Consider the following 16,195-nt stretch of genomic DNA (forward strand, 5'->3'; position numbering starts at 1 on the left):
TTTTGGCCTCTCCGCGGCTCCTTTGTTTCTCCTCCCCGGGGAGGTGCCGGCAGTGGTTTGGGCGGGCGGAGGCGCCCGTGTGTCAATGTGTCCGTCCTTCACTCCTCCATTGTCTCCCGCCGTCGCCGCTGCCGTCGCGCTCGCTCGCCCTCCCCGCCCCGGACCGCGCAACCACCGGACAGGTGCGGCCGGGATGGGGAGAGCGCCGGGCGGGAGCCCCGCCGGAGCCCCGCGGCCGCGCTGCCCAGGCCACGGTGGCTGCTGTGGGGCAGCTCCGGCCGGGCGGGCGCGGCGGCCATGGCGGGGCAGGGCAGGGCAGGGCGGGCGGCGGCGGCGGCATAGCCCCGGTGTGGGTGCTGGAGCCTGGCTTCGGAAATGCCGCCGTTCGCGGGTTTGCGAAGCACCGGCGGCGCCCGGTCCGCTGCGGGAGGGCGGCCGTGCGGGCTCTCGTGCACGCCGGCCCTTCCTGCCGTGCTCCTGCCTTCCTGCCTTTTTATGGCATCGGTTGGTCGGGTGGTTGGGCTTTTTGTTGTTTCATTTTTTTCCAGGCAGGAAGAGCGTTTTGTTCGGCTAAAGCGGCCGAATGGAGCCGTGGTCGTGCCACGGCATCGTGTCTGCAGGAGGAAGCGGGCGCTGATGGATCGGGAGGGGAAGGAACGCGCTCAGGGTGTTCGGAGCGGTGCCTTTTGTTGGCGCCTTTCTAAAATTAAACTGTTGGTGGAAAAATAATCTTTGTTACAGATCCAACTTTCCACTATTCCAGTGGAAGCTCGGTAGGCACAAGGACCTGTTCCCTCCAAGGGACAGAGACTGAGGTTTAACATCTTTGATTTTTGCCTGTGTTTATACCAGAGAAAAGAGTAGGACCCTGATACTTGATGCTGACTTTTACCCTCTTTTGTTCTACTCTTAAATGTGTATTTTTTGTATCCTTCCTTTTAAGGAGCCCTCTTTTCCTGTAACTAATTTTTGAAGGCATGGCTTTATCAGCAAGACGAATTTTTCCGTTCCTTAGTACTTGCAGGTCTCATACTGAAATATTTAAATACGTTTTGGAATTTCTCTTTCTAATACTGATTTTGTTCTCTATTTTGATACCTGTAGATGACTTTTTGACTGACTTTCAGAAATGGTGAAGTCTCTCTCATAGAAGAGCGTGCTCTCTGAATATAGTGTATCTTTGTAACTATTTGAGTAAAAAAACCCAAAATGTGATACAATTTTATTTTAACTAAACAGCCAAATTGTGTACGTTGCCATGATTTTAAAAATCATGGAAATACAGGGGTGTACCACCATATAGTTTTACTTGCATCAACAAGTGTAAATAAAAGAGATTGGTTTGGACTGCAGATTGCAACAGATTCCCTTGACGTTTTTTGTGGGAAACCAAAAATGTCTTGAAGGAAATGCTGTTGAAGCACAAGTGCTTTTAATATTCTGATCCAGAAAACGATCCCCATGTAGTGCTAACAGAAGTATGTCACTGGCTCAACCATGAAGGCTGAAATTAGGATTTAAGTGGTCTTTTGTTGGTTCACTGCAGGGTGTGAATTTTACCTGCTGTGAACAAATTTTGTGATACTACAGTGCCCCAATAATCTCTGTGGCACTATTAAGTAACAGCCTTCAAGCTTCCTTTTGTATTTGAAAAAAACCCACAAAAACTGTCATGCATTCAGCACAGAAAAGTATGCATATGACATTCCTTTTATTTAATATGAGAATGTCATTATTGCCATCCTGCCCTTGTTCACAGAGTGAACAGACAGTTTTTCCTTGGCAGCCTCACTGGATCTCACTTGGTGACTAAGGCTACAGGAGTGTTCCATCTGCAAGGGTAATAAAATACTTTCAGTGCTAGTTAAAACATGTTTCTCACTCTTACCTGGCTTATGTGTGACCTTCAATCTTGTAATATGCAGATATTTCACAATCTTCAGATTATCCTTGTGAGAGTGTGAGGAAGTGGCATTGCCTCCATTTTATGAACGTAATTTGAGGCATGGAGGCAACAAGTGATTTTTTTTTTTTTTAAGGCAATGTAGGGAGTCATTGTCTCAGCAGAGCACTGGAACGTGAAATGTAGGTTCTGTGCCTTTGTGTCTTTCCCTTTAATGCATTTTCTTTTATCTGCTGTATCTTTTTCACATATTTAAGACATGTGCATTACTGCTTGGTAATTAATAATATATATTTTGGGTATTACAGAGGGAGAAGGAAATGTTAACCTCATTGTGATTCAGAATATTTTCCTGATTTTAAATTATACGTTTACATATTAAAAATTCCCTATTTCCTCATCAGGTGATACATCTGGTACTTGTGATTTGTGAAGCAGGAACCAGTGGTGACATTTTTCCCCAGCAGTTTGCTGGTTTTACTGCATGGAGGTGTGCTCATGAGGATTTGTGATAGCTATTGTTACCAGTGTGTAGCTGATCCTCAGTGCCTGTGTGCAGTTGTCAGGGGTAAGATTCATGCAAGAAGATAACAAGGATTTCTTTAATAAAGTAACATTCATTTTGGGAGAATGGACAGAGCAATAACCTTTTTCTCAGGACAGTTTGGGGGGAAGAGACTGCCCTATGCCTTGGAGAGTGCACCATGAAACTCTCAGTCTTTGGACAAGGAAGAGAGGGAAAGGAAATGCTGACCTGGTTTCACTGTTTTCTTTCAAATGACCTGCCTTCACTTCTCTCTTGGAGGGGTGCCTGAATTCTGGGTGTGTACTCTGCAGAGGTCAAAGATCCCATAGTCACTTTCAGTGCCTGGGCCTGGCAGGGTCAGAAACGTGTCTGACCCACTCCATTTTGTCTAGGGGAAAATAAAATAATAGGTCAAACAATATGCATATTTCTATGGCTTATTTCCTAGCTCCCATCTCACTGGTTCAGCTAGGGATTTCCTCAGCAAGAAGTGGTGTCTTTGTGTTTACCTTTATGTTTGACAGCCTAAAGCAGGCTGGTAGGCTTTTTAAATTTAGATAAATTGTGTGTATGCAGCAACCCATGATTATAACTTCCATGACTGCTGGTAAGAGGACTTCTTCTTTCCTGTTTATGAACCTGCTGCTTCATGGTTTTGTTCAATCCCCAGCCCCCAGTTCCTGTTTTGGGAGCCGATGAGGAATTGGTTCCTGTTCAGCCTTGACGTGCAATCAGGCCTTGACAGACCTGTGGTGTCCCCTGCCATTGTCTTTTTGCTGAGCTGAAGTGTTGGGTGTATGTAAAATCCCTTACATATTGTTGCCAAGTGTATTTTTGTAAACTAGCTCTGTCTTCCTGCATGCCCTGGGCCATAGGAAATCTCCTTCAAGTGCAGTTGAGCCTTGCAGACAGACCCCTGCTGGGTTTTGGTCCTGCTGTCTCCAATCCTTATAATTATATCCTGGCCAAAGTTAAGAGGATCTAATAGGATTATTCATTTAGATCAATTCAAGTTCATGCAAGTTCAAGGGGTTTTTATTGCTAGAAACAACCTCTGTTTTTTCCTCTCAGATCTCACAAATAGTAATCTGTGGGTAAGTTACTTCCGTGCCCCCCCCCAGCCCAGTTGATTGGCATTGTATAACTCAGATTTCTTAAAGTGCTTTTATTATATTGTAAGGGATGTTTTTCAACTTTCATCTGTTTCTGGATCTCAGGGCAGCCACTCATCTTTGTTATGATCTGTCAAGGTTGCTAAGGCCTGTTTTATACCAGAGGGTAGATTGTAAAATCACGGAAAAATAACTGAAACTGGTGAGCACTGATACATGTTTTTGAGCACAACTGGTGTATCCACAATAGCTACACATAAGCTATTCCTGTGGATAAAATGCTAATCTGAGACCTCAATAGATATCTCCACCTGTTACTGATTCCTTGTGAGACCTTGCACAAAGTTAGGCTTTCTCTACACTTTGAACTTCAGAAGCAAATCTTAGGACTTGACTCTAGCTGTATCCAAAGTCTGGTGAGATGAGGTTTACGCTTCTTTCATCTACTCTTCAATTGTGACTTGAAGGATTTTTACCTATATGGGACAGAAGGACACTAAATTATTTTCCAGAAGATTGTCTGATGCAGACTATAGGATGAGCATGGTTGAGGTGAGCAGTGTTCTCTGGCAGGAAATACAGGTCAGAGCAGTGTGAAAATACCAGTTTGGGGCTTGAATGTCTCTATAATGGTAATGCACTCCTGTCTGGGCTTAGTAGTCTGATTTAACTTAGGTGTTGGTTTACTCCAAGACTTGACCTGATTGAGCAGAGCCAGCATTGGTGGTTTTGCACCTAAAATATATCCAGAATAGCAGTCACCTATAGAATTTTCTTCTAAGAAAACTGTTCAACTGTTCATCTGTATATGTTGCAAAGTGCATTTTTAAGCATATGCTTTTATTTTTGTGTGTCTTTAACTGCTAATCATGCCAGGGCAACCAGAATCTTCCCACAGGGAGTGAGGATTAACAGAGCAAAGAAGAAATTTCGAGGTGCTCAGGTATTGTGATGATGATCATGGGCAATGTAAGTGCCTTAGATGAATGTGCATTTGTACTACCTGGTTAAAAGCTTCCTTTGAAAAAGTCAGCATTGCTTTCACAACAAAATCAGATATGTGTACTTCTTTCTTCTTTTATATAGCCAGCATAGGAAAAAAAAATAAATTGCTCTTTTGCAGATTGAGTTCACATTCTCTTAATTGTTTTTTCTAGGTGGTTCTACTATGAGTGGCTTGCTCAGACAATACGTGCTTTGTCCTTTCCAGGTGTAGCTCTAAGTCACTGTGGTTTTATTGAATTAAAAGAAATCTAAGCTTTAAACAAATTGTTTCGTGCCTATGAATTCCACATAGTTAGGTACTTGCATTTTTTGGAACAGATGGCATGCAAGCAGCTTTTTGCTGTTAAAGATGTGTTTAGTGACAGCAGAGCAGTTTGTGTCAGAGTATGCCTGAGCACCTTTGCAAGACTAAATTCTTTCCCTCTTAAGCTTTGCAGGTGGTAGCAATAACCCAGTAATTCATTAGCACAGCTTCTGTAAGAGCTGGTTTGCAATTGCTTTTCAGATGGCTGTTCCTAAAATAAATTCAAAATTCCAGAAATATAAAGCAAATAAAATTGTATAAAGGTGCAAGGGAAATATATCTGTGTATAGGAGGAGATTGAAAAATTACAGCACATACAGAATTTGTACTGGTTTTAGGGATTCATGAGTACAGTACTGGGAAAAACAGCATTAGCAGCATTTAGTCAGTGACAATCAAACCTTTCTTTGGTGAAGAATGGTGGAGGCACTTGAGTTAAACATTTAATTAGATCTAATTAGTGAGTAATTTTTTTAACCTCCAGACAGGATTATTTAAACTCTGCTTACAGTCATGTGCAGATATATGTACCTCTTTGTAGGCTTAAGGTTATTGTTTAGGACAGAGGAATTAGATCATGCATTGAATGGCTGTGTGCTGTTAAATTCAGATTGCTTTAAGAGGCATCATCTTTTATTCCTCATTTTCTGTCTTCATTCCTCTTGTGCAAATTCAAAAATTCCTACATCTGTGTGGCTCATAAGGCAGTAGGCTGTCACCCACATCTGTCTCTCTGCTTGAGCTTACAGGTGAAGTAATTCCATTTTTATATTTTATGAGCAATAAATCACCTGTGAATTGCAATGGTTGCCCATTAAATTTTAGATTTGATTTCTGAAATGGTTTACTTTTCCATGTGATCCAGTATTGATTAAAAATTACTCTTCTCCTCAATTGCAACAGTACTTACACATTAAAGTAGTAACTGTCTGTTGAAAGATAAATAAAATACTCAAGGATCACTCAGAGGTAATGCTGGTGTGTGAGAGGAAGATTGACAAATTGAAAAAAAATATATTTTTTCTCCCTAGAGAAAAGTCTGTGGAGTGCAATAATCTTCTACCATGCCTGAAAACCCTTTTGAACTTGCTGTACCATAGTTCTTAAATGTAGCTGTAGATTTTGTGAGAGACTGCAAAAGTCAAAAAAAAAGCCAAGCAGAGTCCAGTACCCACGTGTAGTGGTGTGGTGGCCATTTTACTGCACTGAAGTGCTCTTTACCATTCTTGCATGCTGTACAGCTGAGAGCAGAATGAAACACTTGAGTTTCAGGGTTTAACAGCTTTGGTCTTCTGTAAAGTGTGGTTGTATGGTGCAAGCATAATACAAGGAACTCATATTTTGGTAGCAATTTGCTGGTAAAACTTCCAGCTTGGGTCGCTGCTTGTGATAGGGATGGCTAAGTCCAAGTGTGGCAACTCATGTAGATCAAATTACAGGACTTTTCTCCATCTTTAGATTCATTTTTGTTGGCTAAGCTGGTTTTAATAAAGAAAAACGTCTTCCTCACATGTGCTGTATAAAACAAATAATCACAGTTTTGGTTTTTAAATTACAGCAAGTCAGGAAAATACTTTCAGGAAGTAAATCAGTAGTAATTCCTACATTTTCTGTGAGAGCTTTTAGTTGCTATGTGTCTAAGAGTTTTTGAAATTAGAAATGAGGTTTTTTTTTCTACTACAGAAATTATAGAAAGAATTTTAAAATTCACTGAGTCCTTCATACGTATGTATGTTTTGTCATTCTGTGTAAGGATTTGCTCTGCAAAATCTGAGCTATTCTTAGGTTGGATGGAAAAGTTCTGTATAGAGATCACTTACAGTTTTTGCAGGCTCATAGTGGCAGACAAAGATTACTGCTTTTATTCAGCCTGTAAGATGATGGATTACCTCTAGTGAGAATTAGGACTGAGGACAGACAGATCAGGCAAAGGAAATGCTAGACACAGTCTGGGATAGAGGTTGGCCAGGGACATTGGAAGGGAAGCATCTTCTGTGATGTCTTGAATCTCAATGAGTTACACCCTTCTACAGTTCCTTCAGTTACTGTAGGCAGAACAATTAAATATGACTTTGGGGTTGTACTTACTTGTAATAACTACTCTCTCATGTGTTTTCCTTAGATGTGTTTTCATGCAGAAAAGAAGTCTGAGCAGTTCAACAGTTTGTAATTTGCAAGCTAAAGTGATCCTTTCATTTTAGTTTTTGTTTCCATAAATAAAATCCTCTAGTTCTCTAGAAATGTTTTTAAGAGGGAAGATACATTCAGTGCATTCAAGTTACACATTAATCATTTTCTTCTGATAAGACATGGATGAAATCTTGGGAAGATATTACTGAGCATTAGATATAGGGCTTTTAATTTATTTTCACTGCCATTTCATGCCTTGAGCAACAGAAAATTAGAAAAACAAAGTATGTTACTTCTTTTAAATGCTTGAGAGAAGTCAGCCCTTTAGAAGAGGGGTTGGTGAGTTTCTTTTCAATTTACAACCTTCCCTGTATGCACCAATATTGGTGTGAGTTTGGTTTGAGTCTGGTTGCTAGTTTTTTTCTATGTCTCTGCACCTTTCTGAAGCCTGTGTAAAGTCTTTTTTTTCTTAGGTCTGCTTTGGCTATTTTCTTAATGTGTGGTTTCTTGTGACTGTGACCTGAGGATCCCAAAATCATCAGCCAGTGCTATGAAAACCCAGTGTTGTGCTGTTGAATACCATATTCTGCCAAGATGTTTGTGGGTTTCTTTCTCCACATTTTGTATGAGAAGAAGCCCCAGTCAGTGTTCTCCCTGGGCCATGTGGATCCTTGGCTCTGCCCTTCAAATTTATCATCCTGCCCATGGGTGTCAGCTGCCTTCCCAGCATGAGGAAACACCTACTTCTATGCTCAAGCACATGCACGAGGTCGTTTGCCGGGTTTTGACTTTGGCTGTCTTGTTTTTTGGGGCCTTGTTAAAAGGCTTCTTGAATTAGAAGAAGGAAAGGATGCACATAATTCTCTAGAAGAGCCAAGGGAACGGATTTACTTTGTCAGTTTATCCTGTTAAATTGTTTATTGGTGTATGCTGAAAAGTGCCTTTTTCCCAATGTACTCTGCCATCAGTATGTCAATTTGCATTGCTGTTGTGCCTCTGAGATTCTTCATGATGACACTGGACTGGTTGGCTGGTGATTCACACTGCTAAATTGTCAAGGCATCAGACTCTCAGGTCTCTGCTGTGAGGAAGTTGTGTGATTCTTGAGCTTTTATCTGGGAGCAGTGCTTCCCAGCTCATTGAAGCCAAAGCATTTCATGGGTAGCCTGTTGGATGCTAGGATTAGTTTAGTATCTTAGTGCCCTCCCTAAGCTGTATTTTGTTGAAGTATAGGAAGCCTCATTCTTTCCCCATTTTCCTTTATCCTGTCAGTTTTAATAATTGTTGACCTTTTTACTAGGTATTGGCACTGCAAAAGCAGTGTTATGGTATGAGGAGACAACATAGTCTTTTGAAGCTGAGGGAGAGCCAAGTCTTGGTGATGGGGACAAGAACTGTAGGCCATGTTCCCCATTTATTGTTTTCAACATACCTGTTATATTTTTTTTGTAATCCTAAGATAAATTACTTATGTTGAAAACTATGCTACTGAATTACTGACTAAAGTACCTTAATTCCTGTTCCTAACACTTGGTTAGTAAAGGTTCATATTGACAGATTTTTATCTGAAATATCAACTTTATTTCTGAAGCATTGTCAAGAATAGCAAAAAAATACCAGTTATTGCAAAGCCTCCAATTAAAAGTCATGTTGACTATCTGCTCTCTTTTGTTTTAGAATTGAAAAAAAATTAATTTAGGTTGTCACTTCTACCTTTGCATTTTTATCCTCCCTTAGCAAAGAACATATGCTAGCTTTACTGGTTATTTAGCTCTACACAGGGTATCAAACTATGCAGAGCAACGTTTGAGGTGGGATACAAATGTGTTGGTTTGCCTGGCCTTCAGCAGTCGGTTCACTGACTTGGGGAGTTTGACTGTATCAGTGACTGAATGGCTCTGCATTCTAGGATTTACCTAGGTTAACTGCCATTCATTCTGAAGCCTCAGAGGGACCAGCCAAGCCTTTCCTTGTGGTTTCTCAGCCCAGCAAAAAAAAAAAAAATCCTCTAGCTGTCTCATTAGTAAACCTTTTAAATTATTCATAGTTTGCATCTTCATAGGAAGTGAGTTGTAGAAATCTAATGTAGCTTTTACTGGTGTTTTTGCTCTCTTGTACAAATGTGTATGTATGCATGCATACACCTACATTCCATGGAGCCCTTATTAGGTTATCTGCAGAAGTAGGTTGCTGATATTGGTCTTTCCAGTGCATGAACAGTGATGTAAACAAGAAAATAGATTTCCCTATTAATAGTGTCAAATATCATTGTGCCAAGCTGACTTTGACATAGGCCAAACAACCACAAAGTGGATGCATGCTTTCTCTGAAGGAAGCAAGGCTGTCTGGCATAGTGATGCTTTATGGCCTTTAAAAAAGATACTAAACATATTCTGGTTAGAAATCCATAACTCCTGCAGCAATGCTTGGCTTCAGAAACTGGGTTGGGAGTGGGTGGACGGCTGTGGTCTGATACTGAGGCTATGCTCTCAACTTATTTGTGGTGTGCTGCATTTTGAAACTTCTCAGCCAGCCATGAAAGTTCTGTGAATTATTTCAGAAAGATGAACAAGCAGGTCTAATGAATTAACTACAGAACTGAATAGGATACAAATAGTAATTGCCTTATTGTTGATTTTGGGTGGGGAACTAAATTCCTATCTCTGCCTGAGATGTTTGTAGGTATCACTGAGCTATAGACTTTCACACAGATGGCCAATCTGCAGGTGTGATGTTTGATATGATTCAGATACTTAAAAAGTGACTTAAATCTGAAGCTGTGAAGCTGTTTACCCATCTCACTCTAAGATGGGCAAGCAGAACATTTCAGATAAGCTATTTTCTGGAAGTGTTTGTGTTTTTTCTTATGGTGAAAATATGCAAGAATTGCAGGGTTACACTAGGTGTCATAATTAATTTTTAAAGGCAAGTCAAATGCACCCCATATTTGGGTTCTGACAGTTGGCTGTTCAGTCAGGAAAATTCGATAGGGGTTTTGATTTATCTGATTGCCTTGTAGAGTGATTGACAGCGAAACAGGGAGTGGTGCTCACCACCAGTAGTTTCAATTAAATTGCTGGGTTTGGCACTGAACTGAGCTGAATGACAGCTCTCTGTGCTTCCATTACCAGTGCGTGGGCACAAAGCACTGCAGTGTATTCAGCACTGCTTGCTGCCTCTGTGGTGGAGTGGGGCAAAATATTCTGTACCTGCTCTGATCTACGTCTGGGTGAAACAGATGTCTCAGTAACTTCTACTAGCTTCTTGTAATGTGATTAAGCTGTTAGGAGATGATGCTAATACTGGAAAACAGATACAAATTACTGACACAACAGGCTAGTTGCTCTATTTTTTTTCTACTTCAGGCGATTTATATTGTTGCTTTATTTGACTTCCTTTTGTGGCAGTGTTTCTTAGTTCTGTGATTTTGGCCACCTGTATGTATAAATGTGGTTTTGAGAACTGAATTTTCATCTGATTGCAATTATGATCAAATTTGCATACAATTGCCACTTTTTGAGAAGCAAAATTTAAGAAGCATTCATAATAGCCATTGTTTGCAGTGCTGTGTTTATAGATAACTGTGAATTCTTTGGGTTCAGTTTGATGTATTCCAAAGTCTCCTTAATATCGATTACCATCAAAGACATATTCTTGGTTTTATGCATTTATATTTTCAGATAAGTCTTACGTTTAATGTCATTTATGTTTAAATACAGGATGGAAGAAGATCAAGAAAAGCAAAGTTAAACTGTCAAAATTGAGAGAAGATGCAGCGCTTTGAGAATTTTCAGGACTATGTCTGTGTATGATATTCCAAAATGAGGGAAACTTTGCCATATATGATTGCTTGGTATTTGAGCTTGGGGTTACCAAACCAAAACTGATCTCCCATTTCTGCTATGTGAATAGTGTCAGAGTCCAATACTCTATGATCAGCATCTTTTAGATATTCCACATGTGGAGGGTATGATGTTTAATATCTAGTTTCCCCACCTGAGGATAGTTGAGATTATGTGGGATTTCTGATTTAGCAGAGTAACACAAATTATACTGAGAATGTCGTACAAATGTAAATGACACATAACAAAGTAAAGCAGTTGCAATCACACAATTCAATCACAATATCAATGTGATTCACATTACCAGTCTTGACAATATTCTCTCTGGGCATCCCTGTTTTTGGGAAGAAATATGTGGCTTGAATCACAATACATCTCAAAGATTTTTGCTCTCTGAAGAAAACTGGTTTGAATGTATTCCCTCATCTTAGAAAAAGCAACTGAAGTCCTCCTGCAAAATAAGTAATACAACAAGCTGACCCAGGATAGTCCTCTTGGGATTTTTGTTTACTTCTTCTCCTAAGCTGACCTTACTCAGGTGCCACCCAACTCTCAATGCTGTTATCTTAATACTCCCGGGTGGAATTTGGTGTCATGGGTGAGTAATGTGAGTAATGCCTTATGTGTTTGTGGATCTAAGAGACAGCCTTCTCATACCAAAGCTTGGCTTACTGGGAGAAATTTGCCTTGGGTCTATAGTCTCATCTCTGGAAGTGGCCTGTAGTGTTGGTAGGTGAAAAACAAAGAGAACAAAACAAAAGTAAAAAAAAACCCCAACACACAAAACCAGTATAGATAGAGTGAGTGCTACATTTCTCTTTCATGTCCTGTCAAACTCATAGCAATTTCTCAGGTTTCCACACAGAGGTGAAGAAATGCTATTCTGAAGTAAGGCTGAGAGTGCTGGTATGGGAGCTGCCAAGCAGTGGGTATGATAGCAAATGTCTGCTCAGTCTGTAATAGCTGTTTTTCTGACTACCTAGCATAACAGTTGATTGTGTAGGCACCCCAGGGTGGCCTTTATTTCTTTTTTTCCCCCAACACACAACTTGGATGTGAATTGGTGCCTATTGCCATGGGATTATCTTAGCTTGATCTCAGAGGAGTTGTACCCACCATTGCCTAGAAAGTAACTGCTTGCAGGTTAAAGAAGTCCAAGCATTGATTGCTTCTATTCCCCACTCCAGGAGTTTATTTTCCAAAACTAGTGTGTTTTGTCAAAATATTCACCTGCTCTGAGGAGGAAGAAGCAGCCTCAGGGAATATGGGACTGCTTTTGGGATGCAGAGTGATACAAGTCAGTTACAGATTCCTTTTTTTTTGTCCAAGTGAATACTGCTAACAGCATAACCAGTGTTAGCTGGTATGTTTGGAATACTAGATATGGTGAAAAGTGTTATATGTTTTCACTGCTGGCCCTTTGTGCCAGAAAGATCAGAATTCAGATACTTGGCAGCTGATTCATTTTCCCTCAGGTAAAAAAAAAAACCCTTGCATTATCTTGGTGAACTCTTTGCACATGCTTTGAAGAAATAATTAGGGAGTTCTGAATTGAAACTTGCTTTATTGCTTAAAGCAGTTGCTCTATTAAAATCAATTGCAGGTGTGTAGGAGGTGCTGGCTATTAATACATCCCTCCTCCCATCACTGTATTTAGTTCATGAAATAACGATCTGCTAGCATCTGGGGAGCATTGCTTTCTGGAGAATGCACAGATTGTATTTATTTTTATCTTTAACCTTAGCCCCTTAGTTTATCAGTTTTCAAGTGTTGCAGTGGTGTGTCCTGGAGGCAATAGTGATGTCCAGTGCTTTTGCTGCTTTGCAGAGCTTTGAGGTAGCAAGAAGAATGGAAGAGGCACATCTTCTGATTTTATTGTTGATACTAAAATTGTATGAGTAGGATCAACATTATAAAAACTTGCAGTGGGCTGATACATTAAAAAAACAGAAGCAGGATGGACTTGAACAGAGGAGTGGTACTCTATATGAGAAAGCTGATCTTCCTGCCTTCATTACAGAACTGTTACTGTGTTTTCTTGTGTCTTAACAAGCTTTGTTTCTGGGAATGAAGCCTCTCTGGTACTTTTTTGAACATGTTTTCTTCCAAATAGCTGTGTTTATTGGTTTATTAGAGAGCTGGTTCAAGGGAACCCTATAAAGTAACTCCATTAATGATAGCAAATGTACTATGAACAGTGGCTACTGTAGTTCTCCCCCAAACATTAATGAAGGATTGAACTAAATTGCTGCGGTACCTTTACAGTCATGCTGTTGCAGAATTTCAGCTACACCATTTCCCTGTAACAAAATCATCTCTATGGCAATCGCTAAGACAGTTGAATTTTTCAGGATGATCAGGACATGTAATGTTTCCAAATTTGAGAGCCCTGTTTTAGCATTTACACAATCCATTGAACGTGGTGTCTTGTGTGAGGAGAAAACTTTGTTAGCTTTGGAAGAGTTCTTTCTTCCATTGTTTTATCAGTTCACCTGACCCTGATCTCTGCCTGATGCTGTTTATCCCCTTCTTTTTCTAAGAGGTTTTCCTATTGGCAAGGTATGCAAGCTTGGAGTTGGTATTTTACCTTCAAATGAATGTTAATTGGATATGAATTGATTTGTAGCAATACACCATCTCCATTTTCACAGCCTATTCCAGTTAAGAGTTTAGCACCTAAGAGAGCTTTCAACAGTGAGAAAAGCTCCTGCTAATACCTTGTTCTTAAAGAATTACATCTAATTCCTCCTCTTTAGTCCCTGGAAGAAATCTTGTTACCGAATGACAACATTTTTTGTGTGTCACCCTGAGTGTGTGATTTAATTTTCTTAACTTGTATTTCTACCTGCCAGTTATTAGGAATATTTTACTCTTTTTGTTTCCTTTTCTTTCACTGACTGTGCCATGACTCATGCACTTTTTATATGATTCCTGATGACACAACAGAGAAGTCCATTGTCTCAGTGCTCAGTTTACAGTTCTCTTGACACCATGAAGTGCATTTGAAGGTGCTTCAGTAGTATTACTCATCTGAGCCACTTCTGTACAAATTCCTGGTTAGTGACCTAAGAAATACCTGCTGTCCTGAAATAAGTGCAGTGAGGTGGCTCTCTAATGTAGTGTGTGGTTGTACATTTTTTGGTGGCAGTGGGAACTGGGGTTTTTTTGACTGTTTTTCAAGAAACATCTTCCTGTGCATCCCAGTTTAGCTGTTAGGTGATGTGGTTTATGGTGCAGACTTCAGTGAGTCTGTCTTCTCATTTTTTCTGGGTTTGTCATGTTCTTAAGTGCCATCTGCATGTCTACCAAGTCCATCTACTTGTGTTTTAAATAGTGACAGTGACTCTATCACTTCCCTGGGCAACCTATTCCAGTGCTTCACAATGCTTTCAGTGAAGAAAATTTTCCTACCACCCAATTTAAACCTCTCCTGATGTAAGGTGAGGCCATTTCCTCTTGTCTTGCTGCTCCTTACTTGGAAGGGACCAGCTCCATCTGGCTCTGGCCTCCTTTCAGGTGGCTGCAAAGAGCAGTAAGGTCTTCCCCCTCCTTCTCAGGATAACTCTTCACAAGCTGCATGCCCAGTTCATTCCTGGGAAACCTTGCATGAGCACAGGTTTTTATTTATTATTTAATGTGTGGTAAGTTTCATTCTCTTCAGATACTCATTTTGCTGCAGAATTAAATCAATTCCTTCTGTTTCATCTCCTTGTTTTCTCTCTCCCACTAAGCATGCTAATAAGGAACAAATATTTTTATTGAAGTAGATACGCTTTTTACTGCGGACCAATGCTGTTCTGTGATTAAAAAATAAACATTTTTAAAATATTTAAGTGCCTTGAGAGCTTCTGGGAGGCTCTTTAGGGAAAGACAGGGCATGTGGTTCAGCAATATTCGTATTTCATGTAAACATTAAACCCCCATGTGAATTGTATTTACCCTGCAGATTCTTATGTTACTGTTTTGTCCCTGCATGTTGCTGCTGAAGCTGTAAAACCAGGGAAGGGATTTTAACGTGGCAAGAGCCTGGCTCTGGCTTTATTGCTCCTAATGAACAGCACCTTTGGGTTAAAGGTTTCATAAACATGGCAGCTGTGCTGGTGCCTCTGTGGCAAGTCTGCAAGATAAACCTGGTTGCTGGTGCTGCACTTCTGGTGATTTGTGCCATGGTTGAATTTATGGACCTCCAGCTTATTAATCACTTCTTAAAAAAATCCCAGTGTTTTAGGAACAAAAGGCACAGTGTCCCAGTGGAAGGCAGGAAGCCTGATGAGGATTTGTTGAGAACCTGTGTCTGGATTGCATCTGCTCTGTTTTCTTGTCCCCTTACATTGCTCTGTTCTCTTTACAGGGTAATGATTTATAAGTTTTCCACCTACAGATTTTGTTAGCTTATGATCTAGCTGTCTGCTGCTTTTCAGAGAGCAGAGACAGCTGCTGGCTGCATGGTGACATGTTTCCTCTCTGGCAAAAGTGCAAGGGCAGCTTTTCCTCTATGCTGCTCAAGTTCAGTAATTTGCATTTAATGTAACTTCTTGGCTTGCTGCTGAAAGGGGTGGAAAACTCTCTTTACCCCAAGCCTGGAACTGTAACTGTGAGACAATGAAAACACCCAATAACATTGCTGGATAAAAAAGACCCAGTAAAGCTTTTTAATGCCCTGGATATTCTTTGGTGGGAAAGAAAAGATTGCCTTTGATATGTGGGTTGGAATGTTTCCTTCATAGCAACTCTACCCATCTATGCTTCTATTTGATTTGCCTTTGTGATGAGTTCTGCCCATCTTCCATGATATCTGAGCAAGGGAAGGAGATGGAAATAACTCCTGCCAAGCATCTGTTGCTGTGCAGGCTGGTGGTGCTGTGTTGGTGGTGTTCTGGCAGCTCTCTCCATCGCCCTGTCAGTCAAACGCCATCAGCGCCAGTCCCCACAGCAGCAGCAGCAGCAGCATCCTGTGGGGCTGTGCTGCTTGCCCCCCTTGCCTCCCCAATCCAGTGGGCTGCCCCGAGGGTCACTGCCTGCCCCTGGGCTGTATTTTGTGCCCTGCACACAAAGAGCCATAAACTCCTGGTCGTTTTTATTAAAATGTTGTTCTTTTTCTTATGCTGCCTGGCATTGATTCCCTTCTCTCTGTAACTAGGGCAGTGAAGTTTTGCTGCTGTGAAGCAACTGTTCCCAGATTCATCTGAGCATGTTAATGTTTGAAGAATCTCAGATGATTCTGATATTTTGGTCAAAGGAAGTGCAAAATGATGCTTAGAAAAATAGTGTTGCTTTGAATAAAGGTTTTCAGTATTTTTTTTTTCAATTTGAGCAAAATGTTTCCAAGAACAAATGGTAGAAACTTCAGCCTTACCAAGGCTTTAAATAATT

At 40.6% G+C, this 16,195-nt stretch overlaps 1 protein-coding gene across 1 annotated transcript in view; it reads left to right on the plus strand.

Moving 5' to 3' along the window:
- Positions 1–25: 25 nt before the first annotated feature.
- Positions 26–16,195, plus strand: part of BZW2 (basic leucine zipper and W2 domains 2) — a 56,219-nt gene continuing 40,049 nt past the window's right edge. Inside the window, exon 1 of the mRNA XM_071429118.1 lies at positions 26–182. The gene's annotated coding sequence lies outside the window, so the exon portion shown is untranslated. The remainder of the gene's footprint in view (positions 183–16,195) is intronic.

This window comes from Agelaius tricolor, unplaced genomic scaffold (genome assembly GCF_023055355.1).
Source record: "Agelaius tricolor isolate 1412-34295 unplaced genomic scaffold, bAgeTri1.0.p SCAF_6, whole genome shotgun sequence".
NCBI lineage: Eukaryota > Metazoa > Chordata > Aves > Passeriformes > Icteridae > Agelaius > Agelaius tricolor.